The sequence below is a fragment of the Balaenoptera borealis genome, assembly GCF_965194805.1.
Source record: "Balaenoptera borealis genome assembly, chromosome: 12".
Taxonomy (NCBI): domain Eukaryota; kingdom Metazoa; phylum Chordata; class Mammalia; order Artiodactyla; family Balaenopteridae; genus Balaenoptera; species Balaenoptera borealis.
In genome coordinates, this window is record NC_138869.1 from 102,640,318 (window position 1) to 102,664,153 (window position 23,836).

At 35.7% G+C, this 23,836-nt stretch overlaps 1 long non-coding RNA gene across 1 annotated transcript in view; it reads right to left on the bottom strand.

The window, feature by feature from the left end:
• Positions 1–444: 444 nt before the first annotated feature.
• The window catches only part of LOC309608224, a 79,711-nt gene continuing 56,319 nt past the window's right edge, over positions 445–23,836 (bottom strand). Inside the window, exons 4-5 of the long non-coding RNA XR_014232745.1 lie at positions 14,899–14,950; positions 445–14,053 (exon numbers count right to left, since the gene is read on the bottom strand). This is a non-coding gene — a long non-coding RNA (uncharacterized lncRNA). The remainder of the gene's footprint in view (positions 14,054–14,898; positions 14,951–23,836) is intronic.

Here is a 23,836-nt window from a genome sequence, read left to right on the forward strand (position 1 = left end):
CAAGTCCCAAACTAGTCTTGGGAAAGTCTCTGTATCAAAGTTTCCTCACATCAATGTTTTCTTCCTATCTTTTGTATTTATCAGAAAATACCCACTTATTTTTTCTTAATTCTTTGGGACAAAAAAGTCACATAAACCAAAAGAAAGAGAGAGATACCGTCAGGAAATCTAAAGAGTGCCCTGAGAAACATAGAGTACAAGAGGAATGTTATACTATAATATTTTTGACATCACAAGAAGTCTAGAAGTGATTAGCCAGTTGCTCAGAGATGCTTGAAAGGTTTCCAAAGTCTCAGGCCATTTTTAGCTTCCTCATCATCTGCACCTTGTGGCTACAGTCCTCATGCTCACAATATAGCTGCTCCACCTCCACACATCACAGCCGTGATGTGAAGAAAGGAAGAAGAAATGGTAATGGTGAAAAGGGGTGTGTGTGTGTGTGTGTGTGTGTGTGTGTGTGTGTGAGAGAGAGAGAGAGAGAGAGGGAGGGAAATTCTGTCTCTTTTTAAGAAAAAAATAATAGTTTTCCAGAAACTCTACCCAGCTGAACTCTACTCATTCCATTTACATCTTATTGCCTAGAGCTGAGTCACATGATTACCACAAGCTGCAAGCATAAAGTAAGTATTTCTAACAGAATAAAGTCAAGGTTCTGTAGATAATGGAGGAAGGAAGAGTGGACATGGAGAGGCAAACGTCAGTGTCTACCCCCAGGGATGAGACTGCATCCTATTGATTTCTGCATTTCCACCTAAGTCTTTGGGAAAGATAGGTAAGAGGAAGGAAAAGTTGGATGAATGAGGGAATGAATGAATCAATGAATTCGATGTCCTTGAGGACAGGGGATATTATTACTGTTTATAATCGTCCCATTACCTAGCAAAGTTCCTGGATCAACATAGGCTCTGAGCACTTATTTTAAGTACTGAACTTCAGGAAAGTGAGTGCTCTTCTAAACCCAGCACACACATGTCCGGTCTTGTAGCCATCTGCATTTAAAGTTCAAGGTCAAGGCTGATGCTTGAAGACAAAGAGACTAACAAGGAAGGAGAGTCTGAGTTTCTGAAAAAATGTTCGCATATTAAATACACATACGCACACAATTAAATGTAGGAAAATTTACTTGTAAATGTAGGAAAATTTACATAGTTTGGGGTGACACTGAAGGGATAGATTTTTGAAATTTTAAATCTCTACCTTTTTAAGCTAAATCTAGCAATAATATAAAAGATATTAATCTTAGTTTATTATTTATTTTAAACTCTAATTTCTTTCTAAGTCACAGTGTGTTTTCAGTAATATCTCTTACTAACTTCCTATCCCTTCCTTCTTTTTCTTTTACTGTATACTGGCTCAAAAAAAAATCTGAAACCTGTATTTTTTCATATTTCAATGATTATTTTTGTAAATGCCTTTAGATGAACAATAAGAAATCTTAGTATTATTTCTAAAAGCATAGAGTAAAACCCATAGCATATGAACAAATATTGATTCCTGATGTTATAAAATTCAGCATCTTGTTGTCTTCTGAAAATCTACTATGATCATAGGAATTATGTATCAATAAAATTATTACCTTACATTTTCCCCAGCCTCTATGGTGACTGCTTTGAAAAAGTATCACATAGCATAATACATACTCGTTAATATGAGGGATATTGACATGTGGCATAGTTACACTTTTTCATATTTTAAACTTAATACAATCTTAAAGTGAATTTAAATATCTTGAATATATATTTTATTTTAATCATCTACATTGCTGAATTCAAGTGATGATAACATAAACACATTAAGGTCTTAGGAAAGCTATACTTAGGAAATGATCTGTTTTGTTCCTCAAAAATTCATTTATTCTGACTTTTAGCAAGCTACAGAAACCTAGCATCAAATCAAAGACTCATCATCAGTGACCTAGAAACTGTGTCTAGTGAGTTCAGATGGTTGTTATATAATCATTGACTAGATCATTATGGAATGTTTTGTCTTTTTCTCCCTACTCCCAAAACATATTAACCTCATCCGTGATATCCAGGCATTAACATGCATGCTGATAGTATAACATTTAACATAAAGAAGAAACTTAAAGACCACTTTTTTCCTAGCTCTCCCATTCTTCAGATGAAAATCTGAACTTCAAAAGGTTAAAATTCAAAAGGTTCTTTATCAAAGGACATTTTAGTTGGTTGGGGAAGTTTGACCCAAAACTTCCAACATCCTGAGCTTCTCTCTATATTCTACCGCCCCATTAACCACAACAATGTCTCAGGTCTCAGAAGCTGGGAGTTAAGAGAACCACTGGAGTCATCTGTGTCAGACGTTCTCAACCAAAAGTAGGCAAACAGCAATTCTCAAAACCAAGTATGAGCCTCTTCATCCCCAAGGGTGGGGTTTGTGGTCTCCAGACCCCAGGGGCACGTGGCCTATACATGTCAGCTACACATGTCAGGCGGTTCCTTTGTTAACTGTATACACTGAACAAGTATCATAATTTTCCATGTGTGTCACAGCAGGAAAATCATTGGGAAGCATTAATCTATTTCAACATACCTCTCAAGACAGAATCCCCTTTATCTTACCTCCAAATGGTGACCATTCATTCCTCCTGGCTGTATATATTCAATAGGACAATGGCCTGAATGATGCAGGGTTAATTGCAGACGTGTTATCCAGGTCCCTGACTTTGGCCAGGATCCCTCCACATTTTCTCCGTGAGCTGCAGACTGTGGTGTACTAAGTGCAAATGCTTATGGGGGTCTCTTTAACAGACCCTATTTGAATTTATCTGAGAGACAACCCTAGACCCATCCCCAGCTCCTTTAGGTAAACCTCAGCGTGGAATTAAAAAAGCAGCATCACTCAGCACAGCGGAAAGTAACACTTTAAATAATTAGGGAAATCCACTTGTTGTCCATGTAGTCAGCATCTGCTAGTCAGAACTATTGTGCAGTGACCCCTGGCTAACGTGATCTGGAAAAAAGGGCACAAACATTACCAAAGACTGGAAAAATAACTCAAGGGGCAAGCTCCCCTGATGGTGGCTCATTTCGATTATAAAAGTCAGTATTAGCATTTAAAGTACAAATATGCTTAAGCTACTTTTATAAATTTTAAAATTAAGTCCTGTGCTCATGACTATGGGGAGAGGATACCCCATGTGTGCTCATGCACACATCAGCTAGCTTGTGATGCAAAATAAGGCACCACAGAAATCCCAGTGGTGTACGACAGTAAGCATTCCAGGTGATTGGCTAGACAACTCTACTGATCCTGGCTGTGCCCGTCGCAGGTCCAGGACATGGCTCGCCTGTAGCTCCCCTGGGAGAGCTGGGGGCACTGGGGCAACCTGGCCTGCCCTCAGGTCTCTCTAGCCAGGGCATGTGTTCATGGCAATGGCAGAGACTCAAAAGAGACCAAGCCCAGTTGTGCAAACACTTCTCAGTCCTTTGTGTGTATCGTGTTTGCCAAGAGTCTTGGGGCTAAAGCAATCTCGTGGCTGAGGGCAATGTTAGAATAGATTTTCATTTCAAACTGATATTTGGAAAGGTAGAGATTTAAGAAGGGCTGAAAAATTGAAGCCAATTTTTCAATTTACTGAAAAATGTAGCTTTAAATTACATTGTAAATCAAAATTTCACAGAAAAAAACTATTTCTAATGTTCCTTCTGTAAGAACACAATGAAATGACAAACCTCAAACACCAGGGTAATATACATTTGCTTTACTTGTGAAAACACTATACTTCCCTTTGGCCGTGAGAATCATATAATCACTTTTAGTACCCTGTGCCTTAGCTGCCAAGAAATGCAAAGTTTTAAAATAAATGTTTAATAAGCTCTTTTTTTTTTACAGATGTCTGTTTTTTGTATACTTCTTTCCTTATTTTAATGTGACTTAGAGCTTGTATTTTTAATCATATGATCTTATCTCTTATTTTACGTGTGTTAATTTAAGCCATTTAATAAAGTAGGCAGATTATATTTTGTAAATAAAGAATGCACTGCAGCATGATATTGTGACTTGTAAGGCCATGTCCTGAGTTTCTTACTGACATCTGACTCCTAGTGGAATAACTAGAATGGAGGGTCTCTATAGGAATTCAATTGATATAACAGAGCTATAATCAAATACCGTTGTACTTCCATAATTCACTTCCCTTTTGATCCAAATGTCAACCACCCAGACATGCTTTTCTGGAATCAAGAATTTACATTTGCATTTTTAATTTTCATCTGGTTGAGGGGAAATCAGTTATACTTCTCACAAAGGGTCTGCGAAACTCTTCTGTAATATTGAGCTACATTATAGGAGAAAATGTAGACATGCTAAGGCCAAGTGATTTACCCTGTCATTCAACTAATCAATAGCAGGGTAAGGAGGAGACCACAGTCACAGCACTCGTTTGGCAAGTGAGGCCTTATTAAACAGTGTGGACTTATGTATATCTGACACTCAGCCCAGAGTATCGAAATTGGACCACTGTATCACACAGGTGGGAATGTGTGTACAAGGTCTATTAAAAATGATATATTCCTAATGTACTGCAATTACTGAAACACCTGTGGCATAGAACACACTCTGTTCTTGAGGGAAAATGTGTAGCTCATTCAAATAGTTTGCTTCATATTTCATTGCCTTTACCTGCGGTTACATGATCTAGTGATTCCATGTTAGGGTAAGTTCCAAGAACCATTTCTTAATTAGAATGACTCTGGGGTGTGACTGTGTTGATTTGTGGGCTGTATTTTTCTTTCTTAGAATTTTTGCTCATGTCAGTAGCCTGTTATGAAAAAAATGTGTTTCAACTGCATATTTGACAGCTCTGGGAAAGCCATCTGCCTAAGTTATCAGTGGGTGGAAAATACTCCCACACTGAAATAGAATTCAACATCCACTTAGGATTTGGAAATTTCCCACTTAAGTCCTTGGGTTCCATAACATGCTGCAGCCACATGCTGCCCAACAGGTGGAAATCGGTTTGACAGAGGGATTGCAGTTCTCTTTCCATGACACACTCAGCCTCCGGGAAGCATATGCTTATATGTATATGTTTATACAGTTAGATAAGTTCAATCCCTGATTGTTTGTGAGGGATAAAAGGGTAAGTGGGAAAAATATAAATAAAAAGTGTGATGACATAACAAAGGTGAGAAGAAATAATTCTTACAAGTCAATCCTCTGGTCAAAGAAGGGAAGAAAAGCATTGTAGCTATATTTTTTCATAGGTTTAATGGTAGTTTTCAGATTTTCAGGATTCTGTTGTCTCGCTTAAATTTCCTATATAAATGGTATATTTATAATGCATCTAACTACATGCAATAATAAGAGATGAGAGCATATGGTTTGTGAACAAAGTTGGAACTTTTTTTTTTTTAGCAGGTGATAGAATCCCATTGATACTGGGTTTTTACTATATCCATCACAGTACCATGCAAAGAGATAGGAGCAGAGTTAGTGCATAAAAAACACTAAAAAGCATAAATTATTAGGCTGGAAGAATGTTTCAAGATAATATAGAATAGTAAATGCCCACCCCTAGCTCCCAACCCCACAACAGATAACAAACCTTTGAACATCAATAAACCTACCCCAGGCAAGAAATGATGTGCACTAAGCCCAGACTACCTAGAACAGATAAATTTTGAATATAGGTTTCCTGATTTCAGAGTCCACTTCTTTTCTACCATTTCATCTCATTCCATTTTTTTTTAATAAATGGTTTAGACAAATGTACTTCTATACTTAAATTGAGTATTATGTGTATTTGTTCCCTCTCTTCTTCCTCTCTTAAAAATATTCTGAAGATCCTAAAATATTTTAGAGCCAGAATTATGATTAAAGAATAATATAAAATCTGTGTTCCTAATAACCATGTATGAAATTCAATACTAAACATATAGAGATGAAATTTCCTTTGCCGCCCTTCCAGTTTGACCGGCAGTGGATATCTTTTTCCTTTTTGTGAATGTCGATCATTCTCATACTTCACTTTATACTTTTACTACATGTGTAAACTTCTTTAAAATTCCTAAATCTATGCAGCATTCTTTGTAAATTAAACTTCTTAAAATTATATCATACCATGTGTGACCTACTGACATTTTCTTTTTAGCTTTGAGACTTGTCTATACTTATATATTTAGCATTAGTTGGTTACTTTTACTGCTATATGTTATCCTATCATATAAACATAGTTCACTTCAGTATCTATTCCCCTGCCGATGGATAGTTGTGTTGTATATGTAATGACTTAATGAGATCTTTTGAGTTTCTAGGCTTTGTTTTTGTTTTGTTTTGCCATGTGTGCATACATATATATATACACATATATATAAATACTGCTTAGCTAGTTCACCAGCATCTGAAGCTATATATTCTTTTGCTATTACATTCAATTTAGAGCTGTGTAACATCAACACTAAGGTTCAACATCATAAGAAAACAGATGAGCAGTAGTTCTGTCCATGATCTAAGTGAAAGGTCATGGTAGGGGAGAGGAAGGTAGCAGTGAATAGAGGAAACTGTGGACCAACCTGCCTGAATTCAAATCCTGACTACCACTTACTACCTGCTTGACACTAGGCAATTTACCTCATCTCTGGATACCTCAGTTTACCTCATCTGAAAAATGGCCATAATAATAGTGGCGACCTCCTAAGGTTGTTATAATGATTTAATCAGTTAATGCTTATAAAGAGATTATAACAGTGCCTGCCACGTAACAAGAACTTGGTCAATAATAGGTATAATTATTAGCTGTTACAGAGAATAACATCAGAGCCAAATATTGCTGCAAGAGTTTTCTGGTGATGCCAGGATCCTAACAGAAAAATAAGCAAGATGAGAGAGTAAGGAAATGGTTCAGGCATATTTTTTACAACACACTGTAATCTGGCATCCTCTTACCATCATTAAACTTTAAATTTTTAAAAAGTAGGGCTCCTTATTTACTTTATATCACCAGTTCTTAACATATCAACTGGCACACCACTGGTAATATAGTGTGTGTGTGTGTGTGTGTGTGTGTGTGTGTGTGAGAGACAGAGAGAGAGAAAGAGGGAGAGAGTGAGAAGGAAAAGAGATTCAGACATAAGTAGCACAGCGGGTGAAGAATAATCACTGCTGAGCCCTGTAGATTACAGTGAGAACACATTCAGCTGTCTCTGCCAGCAGACTTACTGGCTAGAATCTGTTCCTTATGACCTCATTCTGTTTGGTGGCCTGCTTATTTCTTGTTTGATCAAAAAATGGCCTCTATTAATGGCCTATGTGCTATTGATTGTCTTTCAGCATAAAAACTATTGAAAGAGAATTATCCTGTTCCACATTAATTTACAGAGAATACCTTGGAGTACATTTAATGCAAGCAATTGCTTTAAAAGAATTCAAAAACATTATAAAATTAATTCTTTTTATATGTAGTATTAGTCATTATTTAAACACTCAAACTTTAAAAATTTGTGTGATGCTTTCTAAATCTAAGAAATGAAAATCTGAGTATTCTAACTAATCACATTTCAAGGTAGATTATGTGTATTAGATTCAACACTACCAATGTACATAAAAAAATAAATCAGTAGCTTTGCACAATTATATTATACACTGTAACTGCATTGAATATAAAAAAAATAACAAAATTGCTTTAGGAGTCAGAGTTGGATATTTAATGGGCAGTTCATGAATTTTGAAAGTTCTTTCGTACATTGAATGTTGCTCTCCAAAGGATAGAAATTAATACAATTAATAACTAGGGAAATTTGAATAATAGGGAAATTATATCCACACATTTTCTTGTTATATATTTTAAATGAAATAACACTTTCTCTAATTTTAATAAAACCTTCAACCACTAAGCTCAAAGAAGTACTCTATGCCATAACCGACTACTTCCACCCCCGCAAGCAAGAGTGTTACAGTTCTTCAGCCAAAGTTAACATTGCAAAAGAACTCCATTTCCTGTGATTTAATAATTTTCTTCATATAGCAAAAGAAAAAAATACAATAAAACAAAAACTTATAATCACAGGTGGTTTCCCAGTCTTCAATTTTCTTGGAATAAATAACATTTACTGGTTTTTAATGCTATGAGGGCACAACAGAATTTAGCACATTTATTATTATAAAGTCAACAAAATATACATTTGAAAAGCAAATTTAATGCACTCTTTTGCCTTTGCAGAAAAGCAATTATGACTGTTTATTCTTTATTCACAAAAAGGCTGCTTCAAGACTTCAAAGTGTTATTTTTTTAAGCTGTTGGAAATTGTTTTCCATTTTCACCTGTATTATGAAAGTTTTGAATAAATCTGTTTTCAGCATCTTTACTGAGTGTGTTTCATCTTGAACGTCGTCTGCCAAGTTCACATGGAAATGCTAAGGTACAAAAGAAACCTAGTAATTCTGCATACTTTCATTCAAACTATTCCAGATTGAAAGTGATGTATAAAACCTTTAAAAGTGTAGCACAATATTCCCAAAAAAGCAATGAATACTAATGCTCTCCTGATTAATTCTAGTTCCATTCAAACACCTTTTCAAAGCAAAAATAATATTAAAAATAAAAGTTTTAAATGTAAAGATAAAGATAGCTTTGTTACACAGTGTATTAGTTAGGAATGATTTTTAGCTGCTCTAATGAAAATCCCACAGTGGCTTAAACCAATAGAAAAGTATCCCTTTTCCATGTGACAGTCTAAATATAAGTAACCTGAGACTGACATGGTGGTTTCATTGTGTTTCAGACTCAGGCTCTTTCTATTCTTCAGTCTGCCACCCTCAATGCATGTTTCATTTCCTTGTCTAAGATGGCTGCTCCAGACTCCATCCCTGCGTCGCGTCATCCGAAGGTGAGAAAGGCAGGGCGTGCATGTGGTAACTGCATTCCATAGACTAGAGCTTCACCATATGGTTATTTCTTGGTGCTGCTGCTTCTCCGGCACATGTAGTCTTTATGCCGAGCGTCCAAGTGCCCAACAAAACACAGGGCTTCATTACTGAGGGATGAACGTGAAAGTGGACATTTGGGGACAATTAGCTATCTCTGCCATAACATATTTAAAAATTATGAACCCAGAATATCTATTTTATCTAGCCTATGGAAAAATAAATAAATTCGTAGTATTTTTATAGAAACAATTTCTACTGAACTTGAATGACAATTTTAGACTTAATGTCTGTATTCTCAGTATCTAAGCATTAGGCTTTTGACCTTCTCAAATATATATTCCATTCTCCAAGAACACTTTTCCACACTAACCTTGTTTTGAATACATTGTTTTTTCTTCTAGTTTTACTTTCTTTCTATATGAGTGGAACATTAAGTACCCAATAATATAACAGCATAGATGGTAAAATTAGATGTTAATAATATCATACTGCTCTAGTTACACCCTACAATTCACTCTTATTTAAACACCACACTTGGTACATGACACAAGACTAGATCCATGCATTAAGCAATGTATGCAGAATTTTTACTTCAGAGGGATATAGAAAACTCAGAGAAAACCAAAAATAATATAAAAAGGATGAAAAGGTTGGGAAATTGCCCCTTTAATGAAAGGTAAAAGAATTGGAAAGGTTTAGCAGTAAAGAGAGAAATGAAAAAGATGGTTTAATAACATTATTTACATCTATGAGGTGTCTTTTTTTTTTAATGAAAACCAAGTGACATTGGCTCTTGGTTTCAAGTAAGAAAAGAATAGAAAGGAGTAAAATAAACTGAAACATGCATAGACCAATGAATACCAAATTTTTCCTAGAGGTCATATAATTCAGTTAGGAGAACACAGACTTTAACACCAGAAAGACATGTAAAGGAATATGCAAACCCAAAAGACTTCAAAATCTTTCGGTTGGGTAAAATGGATACCCAGAGGAAGGTTTTATAGCAGATATACTGGTGCCTCATTGGACCTCTATGTTGGAAACAATTGCCAGGAAATCCTAGAGATGCTTTTGAAGTAGAAACACACTTCAAAGTTTAGAATCCTTTAGATTGTCTTATTAAAGGAAGAGAAATAGACTGAGAAAGGGAACTTTATTTTTTTATGAAAACTCTGATCAGTTTTTTTATGAGATGTCTTTATAACATGGTGATAAATCAAGATGAAAATATTTTCTGGGGCTGAAGCTTTGAACATTTCTTGGATATGGCTAGAACATGGCAGATAACTTACTGCAAAGAAGTGACTACATCCATACTTTTGTCCTTACCCTAACTCATTTGTTGTTCATTTCTCAGTTTACACATGTCTTAATATACTTCTGGCCTAACTATTAAGCAGAAATCACAAAGGCTACAGTTTTGCAGTCAGGCTTTGTTGGCTCCACTAACTTGCAGTGATACCTCAGGCTCCTTTAACCTTTCCATGTCTTAGTTTCCTCAGCTGTAAGTGGAGGTAAGAAAGCTAACCTACACAGACAGGTGTCAGATGGATCAAAGAAATCACTATTTTAAGGGCACATTTTAATGCTATGATTAATCTTTTGATTCCTATTGGTCATGGCAACCTGTGAAATATACCCACACTCTCCTTATACACCACTATTCAAAACACTAATTAGTTTACCAACACCTAAGATTTTGAAATGTTGAAAGATTGTGTGTAAATTAAGAGCCAAGCCCCCTCTGCAGTTCTGCAACTCTTCTATAAATTAATTTTGTGATTTACCATATTCTCATGTTTTCAGTAAAGATCAAGTGTATAAGATGATAAAAGTAGAATGCAAGACACTAATTTGTTCCTAATGATATACTTAATAAAATTCTTGAACTTGCAACTTACTGTGCATCCAAAAAAACCAACATGCATTCACACCCTCTCATAAATCAGTGGTTGAAACTGCAGGGGTGAGGATGTTAAAGGCTCATGTTTGGATGTAAGGGTTAACCTGCAGTGAGTATTTGGGGAACCAAACCCCAATAAAGATACTTAGTTTCAGCCCTTCAATGTGGTGAATTTCTAAAATGAGCAAATTTCTAACTTAATCCACACAACTATGTCCCTTCTCCCAGTCTTCTATCTTTTGTCTTCCACCCCAACACAATACATATTATTTTCAGTAAGAAGTTAGATGGTTCATCATTATATTAAGCAAGATGCCTAGCAGTTATTATATCCAAAGAAACATAAGCATGCTTAACATTTAATACTTACTCAATATATTTTCAAGGTGTTTTCAAGTCACTAATCTCACAAGTTTAAAGATTTCTGAGAGGCAGTAATGCTTTAAATGTTTATTTGTATGATGTTAGTAATAAAGTTGTTAAAGGCAGTTGTATTTCTACTTTCAGCCACGTACAGCCATTTCCTCTTTTTTAATCTTTTCATTTATCTTTGGTAGATAATTCAAGTACACGTTAGACTAAAATTTTCTTCAAGAAATTTATATCAAAATGTATTTTAAATGAGTACAATCTTGCTTGGAAAATGTAGAATTACCATGTCAACTTCAAGGTTAATAAACTTTAAGTACAATCTTAAGCTAAACTTTATTCCTCCAGGGTCACCTGAATATTACGTATGACAATCTTTCATGTAAATAAACTGAATAGAAATCTTGGAACTGAAGCATCATACAAAATTTTAAGTGACTGCATCAAAACTGAAAGAGCTATTTTGCCAAAAAAACAATTATTCTCCTCATTTATGCATTTCTTTGAAAATACTGATATTATAATTGATATTATTAAATACTAAATATTGAAGGTATTTTCTGTTTTTTGTAGTAATGTGTAGAAGTATTCCCAAGTGTATTCACATCAAATTTCTACTAAAACAAGTGCTTGTTAAAGCAGGAATTGTTGAAACCAAATGTATAGTCAAAACATATTTTGACCAAAATGTTCTCAAACAAAAATGAACATATTTAAATAACATACATGTTTATAGGAAAACATTATTATTTAGAACATACTTGTCAATGTAGAGGTAAGTCTAGTGCTCATATCTAACATGTGTTTTTCCATAAAGCATTTTAAGGACATGTCATCATCATCCAGTAAAAAAAAAACTAAGGGACATTGAAATGTCAGAGTCCTGAAGCAGAAATCCCCTTCACCATCTCCCTTTTTCCATGGCTTCCTGACTGGAGGAATCACAATTTGGTCAAAGAGTACTGCTGTCATTTTTAGAATCATAGTCTTAGAGCTGTAACCTACCTTAAGGAATGTCAGGTGTAAGTTTATCATTTTATGTAATTTTTTTTCAGGTTCATTGAGATATAATTGACATACAACTCTGTATATATTTATGGTGTACCGCACAATGACTTCATATACTTATATTGTGAAATGAATACCACAATAAGTTTAGCTAACATTCATCTCCTGATATAGTTACCAAAAAAACCCAAAAAACAAAAAACCATTTTTTTTTTCCTTGTGACGAGAACTTTTAGGATCTACCCTCTTAGCAACTTTTAACTATACCATACAGCAGTGTATACTGAGCTCATTGTTTTAGACGTAATGAAAGGAGATCGCAGGGAGATGAATTCAGAAGTAGATATGATCCAGCTACGTACACTTCTCACTCCAGTTTATTCTATTACCCCTTTATAGTTTGGTTATGCTCTCTTCATTTCCAAGATCAACTTTTTAAGTTTTCCTGGTCTAGGTTCAAAGTTCTGTTGTCAATGTCTAGAATATAGTGGAAGAATTTTTTTTCCTTAACTATTCCCATGAGTGATATATTTTCATGATGGTGACATCACTTACACCATATGATGCAGTACCAACCCTAAACTGCCGTAACAATGAAAATTCAAATAAATACATAGGAAATTCCAGTAAAACATCTCTCTTACTATACTTGTCATTATAACACAATAAAAGTTATAGAGTGATGTCAGGAAAGTTACAGGCACATCCTGACTTATACTTAGTGAACAACTTTATTCTAACATATAACTTCGTTTGCTTTTAATATAAAAAAATGTGTCTCAAACTGTACTATCTCATTTTTCACAAATGTGATATAATTCAGTGTGCTACTGATGCTAGGAGATTTCCCATAAATTGGTTGATTCATTAATCAATATATAATCCATTCACAGTAAAAGAGAAACTATACTAAACTGTACTTCACGAATGCTACTCTGAAATTTAAATACAAAATTAATTGTAGTTAGTTTAATGTTCATTGTTTGTTAGCATATATTTTAGTATCAATGCATAGGTCTCTGCTAACTGATGCATGGGGGTAGAGATCATTGTTTACTAGTGCAATACCAGCTCTGTCATTTCCTAGTCGTGTGTCATTGGATAAGTTTTTAACCTCTTTGAGACTGGATTTTAATAGCTGGCTTTTAGAAGCATCATAGATGATGTATGTAAAATGTAACATATGTAATTAATAAGCTTGCACCTGATGTTTCATAATGTTCCATAAATAGGCATTAAAAAAATCAACATCATTAGTTTTAGTAATAACATAACCACACGAACAATACCCATTATCTGATGGGATCATTAACAATTAGAAAATATATAGGTAAAATGTAAAAAACGTGTAGAACATAAAAAAAAACTTCTGCACTCATAAATTTACATAATTAAAAGATTATTCAGACAAGAGGCTGAAATATTTCACAGTTCTCTACAAGTCAACTAATGATTTGTTTAGTTGAAGATATCTGTTTCCTGTTGTGTAAACCATTAGACCCAACAACTGAAATGAAAAACTAGAGAAACTGGATTTGTCCTCCAAGATGACCCATTTGTACTTTACTATAATATATATTGTACTTAAAAATATATTGACTCTTCATAACAACAAGAGCATGGCCTTATTAGTCTAGAGTCCACTTTTTCTAATTTATGATCATTTTTAAAATACATATCTGAATTCATTTTAGATCACAATGGCATTTATAACTTATGATATATAAAACTCATAAACTGTTTTTTCCTTTATAAGCTTTTAGGGTCCTCAGTTACTTTCAAGCATTAGTGTTCTCTCATTCAGATATTCTTAAGAGATATAGGGTCGCTGTCTGCCTATGTTGGACTACTTCCATAGACACTTTAGCAAGCTCTGGGTCCTCTTTTCTGAAAACCAAACAAAGAAAATAAATTAAACTGGTTATACAGCCAGTTCAAGAAGAAAATCAGAGGTTCACTCATTTACCCATTCATCTATCTGTGTTTTGACTCGTTCGCTGAAGATCAATAATGCATCTATCAACCCTCAAGGAGCTGGCATGAGAAATTGTTCTTTTCCTGTTCTTTAGGAAACCATCAGGGTACACCTCCTACCACCACCCAGCCTGAGTAAAGGAGGTTGTAAGGAAGCAGGGTTTTTAAATCCATAATTAAAATAACATACTTTTTATATAGAACCCTATCATATACTTCATGTTAGCAAGCATTGCTAAAAAAAAATTTGTATGAAAAGCATTCTAAAATTGATGTTCAAATTTAGCATTATTTCATTGAGGATCTCTCTATTCAAAGTTATATTTTTAAAAAGATCCAAGTTTCCTGTCACAGACCATGAAAATTATCATAGTCCTGAATTTGTGAAGTTCAAGGATCCTGAGAGACCAATAGAAGCTGACAATCTATAAATGTGAGTCTCACAATTTTCTCCCTTTGTATTTAGATGTTTTGCCCAAGATATTTCCACTAAGCACAGGGACCTGGAGTTGTCTAAAGCTAAAGTAAGAGACAGAGCCTGGAAGTCTCAAGGACTCTCTTTCCTTTCCAGTTTCATCATTTGCTGTAAGGTCTTAGGCAAGTCATTTAACTTCTCAGAACTTCTACTGTCTCTTTTTAAAAAGTAGACAATAATTACATCATTGGTTATTGGGATAATTAATTGATAATGTATGGGAAAGGGCTGGTCACTATTAAACTGTCAGTAATTATTCCATAGGTCACTATCGAAAACTTACTGGAAAAATGTTGCACTTCCTTTCCAACTTCTTTCACACTGTGTTCCCCTCCCTATTAGAAAAACAAATATTACTGAACATTTTGTTACTTAAGATTTCCAGCCACAGAGTTGTCACCAAAACAATGTGAAGAAGGTATTTTAACAATTGCTTCTTCATCTTTAAATAATATGTGACTGATCTTTCTGGACATAAATGGTCATGGTGGGAGTGGGGCCTACCTTCCTGAAGTTCATTAGGAGCAGATGAAGCTGATGCAGCCAGCTGCCCCAGAGTAGTTGTCATTCATGGATCCATGTCATAACTGAGATGACATTAGGCGATCTCTAGAAGCTGACAGGTCATGAAGGCAAATTAACTCCATATTGTGAGTGGGTGTAAACCTCGACAGTCTTTGACAATAGCTGGAGGAAGAGCTCCAGATGGTTACCTCCTAAGGCTATGGAGAGCTCATCGTAACAGAACCAAGTTGGAAGGGGGCTGTTAGGCAGATCAAGGCAAGTGAGAAGAAGAGTAATCTAATCTGAACTTTCCACAATTTGACCCATATCAGATGTCCTAGGAGCACTGATTGACAGGAAGGGAAATAGGGCATCATGACAAATATTGACACATGAAGTCAGAACAATGTATCCTTAAGGCTTGAGTCAAAGTAATGGCCTGCTCTTCTCCAGAGCTTACTAGACATGGTTTTCTAATGATTAGCATAGATGATTAGGCCTGGCATATGTAAGAGAAATGGTGACACTCTAATGCACCAATCATGTTTAAGAACTTGTTATCCTGTTGTTTTCATAGAAAGACCATTGTGAAGGGTTCAGTCAGGAAGGGTGACAGAGATACTCAGGAACATAGAGAAGCAAACCAATCATTCCTCCCTGGGTGCTGCTCCAGGGCAGAGTTCTTGAACTTCCATTTGTCACATGTATATTCTTGAATTAGAGCCTGTAAACTCTGCAAAGACAGGGGTTTTGTATCCTTCATCTTGAAGCCCTACCTATCTTTCTCACGTTCAATTCTTCACCCAGGACCTGTCACATTAGTAGGAGCTCAACATATGTAGTGACTTAAATTTAAATTAAGCCGCAACAGTTCTTGTTTTGAGGGGTAATACAAAGGCATACTACTACTACTAACTACCGATAATAGGTCACCAATTGACCTGCTGCTCCTGACACAGTCAGGAATCTGCCAGCCACCTGATGAATATGGAAATTTCATTAAAGCTCGCAGCTCAAGGACCATGCTGCTCTGTTGTGATTTGTGCCAATAAAATGGATACCTCCTACTCTTTCTCCCTCTTGCTCTCTTCTGATTTCACATCTTACAAAACCTATGTCACATTAGCGACATTATTTGAAGTGAATCTAAGACCTAAGGTTTTAGCCTTTCAGCTTTTTCAGGATAGAAAAACACACTAGCCGTCATCAGAGTAGCTGTGGAGCAAACCAATCCACAGCATCTGACAGTGTCCTTATCTCCACCTGGAACAGGATTAATTTCTGTTTGTTTTTTATTATTTGCCTCCCACAGGTAGGCTGTAAGCTCCAAGACAGAAAAGATTGTTTTGGTTTTGTTCACTTTTGGATCTCTATACCTGGAAAAGAGTCTGGCACTTTTTGTCCACTCCTTAAATATTTATAAATGTAGAATGAATGGATCATTTAAATAACGGATATGCAGCCACACTTGAGAAGGATGAAGTTTAAGTTGTGTTTTTAGAACATAGCTCTGGGCCAGAAGGTTGGAGAACACTGATGAAATAAATAGAGGAAGACACCAAAAAAATGGAACAATATCCTATGTTCATGTACTGGAAGAATTAATATTGTTAAAATGTCCAAAACGTACTATTCAAAGCAATGTATAGATTTATTGCAATCCCTATCACAGTTCCAATGACATTTTTCACAGAAGTAGAAAAAACAATCCTAAAATTTGTATGAATCACAGAAGACCCCAAGTAGCCAAAGCAATTTTGAGAAAGAAGAACAAGGCTGGAGGAATCACATGTCCTGATTTTAAACAATATTACAAAGCTAGAGTAATCAAAACAGTATGGTATTGACATAAAAACAGACACATAGATCAATGGAACAGAATAGAGACCCCAGAAATAAACCCATGAATATATGGTCAATTAATTTATAATAAAGATGCCAAGAATATACATTGAGGAAAGGATAGTCTCTTCAATGAATGCAAGGGTATTTTTTAAAGAGTTAATGGAACAAATTGCAGTTTTTATTGTTTCACCTGGACTTAATGTTCATCATCTTAATCTCCTACCACCCCTTCTAGAATTTCTACACTTTCCACCAGTGTTTAGACTCATCTGGGTAACTTGATTGATATGGAAACCCACATCTTCATTCCTGAATAGTCTAAGATCATTGCATCTTGCCTTTGTTGGACTATGGTTGCTGCAACTGTTCACTTACCATTATTACCAGGAACAGAAACACCAAAAAACACCCCTGTGAATCCTGTGGGTTACAGTCAGCCTTTCCTGTCCTCAGAGTGTAGTAGCAACATGAGCTTGTTATGGTTATTAGAATGAATTATCCCAGCTTTCAAGCAATTCTTTTTCTTGTCCAAAGGTGGTGACCAGGTGGTAATCATAGCTACAAGTTCAGTGGAAAACTTACTGGGTTTCCTGGTGGAAGCATTTCCCCTTTGTGGAACCAGGAGGTAGAGGTCAAGAATGTGAAGACAGGATGTTCACATTCCATAAATAAATAAATCACTGGGAGTAGTGTTGGGAGATTGGAAGTAAATGCGTGGAAAAATACACAGCAAGTAAATACCAATAAGGCTGGAGTGACTATGTTAGTATAAGATGATGGACTTCAAGATAAAATGTATTACAAGAGATGAGGAGAAACATTTCAAAATGATTAAAGTATCAATTTATCAGGATTTTTTATAAGCATAAATAAGCATGTGCAAAATTTGACAGAATCAAAGAAATAAATGTATAATTCTACAATTACAGCTACAGATTTTAATTCCCCTCATAGCAACTGATAGAGCAAATAGGCAAAATATTAAAAATCAGAAGACATAGAACATAAGATATGAACACTATTAATTACCTTCATCCAATTGATGTTTACAGAATACTACAGACTACAACTGCAGAATACACACTATTTTCAAATACGTTTAGTATACTCTCAATACACTTAACATGACTGGGATCTTACAGAGTATGTTCTCTGACCCCAAAAGAATTGAATTAAAAATGTGTAACAGTAAGACATTTAGGAAGATCTCAACTATTTGGAAATTAAATAAATAATATATATCTGTCAAATCTATGGATCAAAGAAGAAATCACAAGGAAAATGAGAAAATATTTCAAACTGAATGAAAATGTAACATAATGAAATTTGGGGAATGCTGCTAAAACAGGGCTCTGTGTGTAATCTCCTCTAGAAATCCTCTGCTACGCTGCTTGATATTTCCTAAGTCATCGATGGGTAGGACACTAACAATTCTGGTACAAAATCTGGAGTTTATATTCTTGCCCATCTTGCGGGGAAAGTAGCTATTTTATCCAGTGCTGAAAATACTGGTTTTAAATTTCTTCTTTCTCTCCTAAGAATTATTGGCAATTTGAATACATAAGGAGCTCAAGATATAATTTCCATGTAATTTGAAGCTATTTAGAGGCAGCTTCTATGATCTATTTTTACTTACAACACTGCTGACACCAAACGTGTAGGACTTTTTTCACACTCACAACCAATTCTCTAACTCTACGGTCACCAGCTGGGAGTCTAATGATTCACTTCAATTCTGACACTAACTACCTGGGGTTAGCACAGAACCCATAGGTTCAGGGCTCAGTCCCACAAAGACTGTCCCCACCCCCATTTCAGATGCCAATCACAAGGCCTCCTGTACTTCTGATTGACAGGCTACAAATTGAGGGTGCCCAGGATCCTGTCCTCGGGTTCAATAATTTGCTAAGATGCAGGAAAGCACTTTACTTACTACTACTGGATTGTTGTAAAGGATACAACTCAGAAAATTCAAATGAAAGAGATGTGTGGGGTCAGTTATTTTCATGGCTGGGCACGTGGAGCTTCCACGCCCTCTCTGGGCACACTACTCTCCCAGCACCTCTGTGCGTTCACCAATTTGGAAACTCTCTGAACTTTGTCTTTAGGGGCTTTTATGTAAGTTCCATTACTAAGGGATGGTTGATTAAAATATCGGTTATAGGTGATTAACTCAGTCTCAGACCCTGGAGTTCTGGGATGGGGCTAAAGTTCTAAACCTCTAAGCACTTGGTTGATTCCTCTGGCAACCAGACCCCGTCCTGAAGCTATCTAGAGGTCCACGAAGAGTCACCCTTATCACCCAGGAAATTCCAAGGGTTTTAGAAGCTCTTGTGCCAGGAACCACAGAGTAAGATCATATACATATTTCTTATTACATCTTCAAATTATCACAACTTCCAATTAGGAAGCCAATCAAGTCACATTCAGCTGTAGGGTCCTTTCCAGTTAAATCAAAGAGGGTTATTTTATGAATCATCTCTTGGTCTCACTGATTGGCTTAAGCTGCTTGGAATGAAAATGTGTTAAATTGTTAGAAAAATTAATTTGTTACTATATTCTAAAGTACATAATTTCTTATTTCAATCAATTATCAAATTCCTACTATGTGTACAGAATTGTTATGTGCTCTACACAGTTTTATATAGCTCAACCAAGTTTGGCGTTATTTCTCTGAGGAAAAAGTCTTCACTTGAAAATTTATGTATTTCATTCAGAATGTAGTTGACAAGGAATGCAGATAGAATTTCACGTAAGAATCTCTCTTTTAATATGCAACATAAACTAGTGGCTTCTTATTTCTTATTCTTTTTATGGCTTGTTTGACCTGTCCTGAAAGACTAAGTACAGTCCACATTTAGAAATTTTCTTAGATAAAAAAAGTTTCCAATAGAGCAACTAATGAAATGCTCAATGGGATAAGGGCTGCATTATGGCTCCATCATTGTGCGGATAATGTGTGCCACTAGCGTAAGTACTGTATTAGTCAAATGCCTAGAAACCTGTTCACCTCCACTCCTGACTTGAAAATTACAGAATTATGCTCCCTCTAGGTTCATTTGTACACAATTAAACAAAATGCACATGATTTTCCAAGTGCAATAATTTGTGTTTCACTAATTTTTTGAGTAGCGAAGTTGACTTGAATAAAAGGCTGCTGAGATGTTATAGGTCTCCACTGAGTTTCATTTGTATATATTTTAGAGATAGGTTTGTTTAAATTCAGTCAGGCAGGCAAAAGGGCATACGATTAAATGGCCTGTTTTAAACCAAAGACAACATTCGCATGTGCGTAGAGCCATAAGTGGGAGAGAAGGCTGGAAACATTTGGATTTATACTTTTCGCCATTGTATTCTGAGTAAAGAATTCTTTTTCAAAGATGAGGAAAATTTCCCCTCACTTTAACGGAAATTACAATGTTTCCCATGTAAATAGAAATCCTCATTTTATGTCGATATCGTACGGTAAATTAACAACCATAGTATCATTCATGTGCACAATCCATTTACCTTTTCAGCAAATGGATCATTTGTTCATCTCAAAGGAATTTCTGAGAGCAGAAAAAGCAGAATATGTGTGTAGAAGAAAATAACAATTTGTACCAGAGTATCAGGAGTTCAGCTTATAACTTTACAAAAGCTTATTGATAAATACAACTTCACCCAACTTGTTATGCTTGCTATTAAGTACTAGATATTTTCTATTTCAGTGGGAATCCATTAACTGTCTGGTGTTCCGTGGATGGTGTTGTACACAATAGGGACATTTGCTAATTCCTTCATAGATAGAGACTGAATTTAAAATAGACTAAAGTAAAAATTCCTGTGTCTTTTGTTTGATGTTAGAGCAGAGTTGGGAGGAAAAGGGCATGTACATTACATAAGCATACATGCACAAGCAATATGATGCACTAGCCAGAATGTTTAGCTGTGGCTCTTCAGTGACAGACAGTGCCCTTTAAACACATAGTGGGAAACAGGCTTCTGCATCAATCCAGGGCATCTTAGGTAGTTCAGCAAGTGAGGGAATGAGAGGGAGCCAAAGAAAATAGAATCTAGAGGACAGCAGTCTTGGTTCCAATCATCTAGAGACACATTATATCTGTCATCGGTCGAACAAAGACTTCTGAAACATAAACCTGAGGAATTCTAGAGAAAATCAGCTTCTACCTAGAAAGAAGGTGAAGCCTGATGCTGTCTTTACACTCTCTCAATAAGTATCCTGTCATAGATATCCTTCTTCTCAGTCTTCTGAGGGTTTTTAATTACCTCCAATGTGTGACACACTCAGCATAGTTTGAAGTGTGTTCTCCTTGGGATCAACATGCCTGAAGACTGAAAGGAGACTTTCTGTTTTCAGCTGGCTTTGTAGGCTGCAGGCTTAGCTATAAACTAGATGATTAAACTTGGTTACAGTGTAACACTTTACACTGATGCACCAGGGGCTACTTTTGAGTAAGAGTGGGTTTGACTTGTAGTTGTCATTTCTTTAAAAATAGGTGGTGCAGCCACTATGGACAACAGTATGGAGGTTCCTTAAAAAAGTAAAACTAGAGTTACCATATGATCCAACAATCCCACTCCTGGGCATATATCCAGAGAAAACTCTAATTCGAAAAGATACATGAACCCAAATGTTCATAGCAGCACTATTTATATACAATAACCAAGACACGGAAGCAACCCAAGTGTCCATCAACAGATGAATGGATAAAGAAGATGTGGTATATATACACAATGGAATATTACTCAGCCATAAGAAAGAATGAAATAATGCCATTTGCAGCAACATGGATGGACCTAGAGATTATCATACTAAGTGAAGTAAGTCAGACAGAGAAAGACAAATATCATGATGTCGCTTATATGTAGAATCTAAAAAAATGATACAAATGAACTCATTTACAAAACAGAAATAGACTCACAGACATAGAAAACAAACTTATGGTTACCAAGGGGGAAGGGGGGAAGGGATAAATCAGGAGTTTGGGATTAACAGATACAAACTGTTATATATAAAATAGATAAACAAAAAGTAACTACTGTGCAGCACAGGGAAAATTCCTGGCCACATTACGCATGAGACAGGACTACATCCAGCTGCCCTCCAAGAGGGAAGGCTATGGTGGTCTCCCCAAGCAATGGAACATGCAACCTCTGAGACCTGCTGCCAGAGACGTTTTTCACACACGGGTACCCAGTCACCATCCAAGCAACTCACTTTCCTTTTCTGCAAGAGTATGAGCTGCCTGAAGGAGGGATAATGTGTAGCCTTTATCTTCTATCTTTGTGTGGGACCCTGCTCTTTCTTGCCCTCTGGCCTACAGGGGAAGACAGCTAACATCAAACTCCTTTGGGTCTTACCTGTATCTACTAAGGCTGTCTCTGTGTAAAGACCCTCCATTCAGGAAGAAACAAACTATCCACAAAATCTTCTTCCATTCCTGACAGTTAAATATCATTTCCAAATCAGATTAATTAAAATGGGATGTTAGTAACCTCTCTTAAAAACATCAGTTATTTGTTCAATGAGAGGCATCAAATTTGTTGAGTGACACCCCACAGAATCACCAGAACAGGTGAGCAACGCCTAGGGTACCACTTCTAGAGCAGCCTTCCTAGGCAAGGCCTTCTCCTCCCTTCTCATCTCACTCAAATTTGTTCTGTCAGAAAGGGGCATCTTATCATAGCTCACTCCTTCATTTAGTCGTATTTGACAAGACTGTTATACAAAATGAGAGATTATTTTCATGGTACCATTTATTCCTAAAACATATTCAAACATGTATCTTGCTTAGTGAGATAAAGCTTAACATACTAGGAGTCAAGGGGTTTTTGTTGTTAGGCAAAATGATGGTCACGGTCAAGTTATCTCTATTTTATTTTCTCAAAAATTGCATTATAAAGTAAGACTTATTCTTTCTGAATTTACTTCTCCTTTTTTCCCCCAGGTGAGCCATTAAAACCAGTATAACATACTCCTTTTAAGAAATGGACATCTAAATAAGTGGGATAAAGGCCATTTAAGAGAGTCCAGCCATCTGTGTCTGAGTGGGTCTCTTGCTCTTGTTTCTATTTCTTGCAGAGCCCATTACAGAGTCTGGTACAGCTATTACTAAATCAAAGGCTTAATTTTACTTCTATTTTCAAATTTGTGTTAAACTATTATCCTAGTGACATGCTTCCAACCTGGGTTTTACAAACCCCAGAAGGTTTCCATTTGCCTCAAAGGATACCATAATCTCAAAGATTTCTCTTGACAGTGATTTTTTTAAATTTACTTTTAGTACTAAAGACTATGATTTTACATGATCCCTTGAAAATGAGAAAATATTGGTGAAATTTCTTAAATGGTCTTTGTTTGGCTCTTCCGGAGAATTAATGCAATTTTAAAAATCAATACATTTTTTCACAGGCCATATTTTCCAGCAGATTATGATGTGTGAAGTAAGAATGCTTATAAACTGCTGCTAATGGTAATTCTGCAAAATGTGTACAAAATCTTCCATAGTCACTAATTATCAATCAGTTCATATGAGGTTAAATATGACTTTGAAAGTCAGTCCCATTATTTACTAGTTATATTTTGTGGTATTTCATTCACTTAATATAAAAAGCTATTGTTTGAAACATTGAATACCAGTTGATATATCAATGTATAAAGACATATTTGCCAGTAGGAACCTGAGTAGCACAACTAGACCAGTAGCTACCATCTGACATAAATCATTCTATAAATATATGCTACATAAGTAAAAGAAGAAATGAATAAATGCATTAATCTAACACATTTTCCAGATTATGACCTTATTTAACACTGAATTAGCAACCTCAGAATTAAATATTTGGAATAAGTGACTGTTTATACTCTG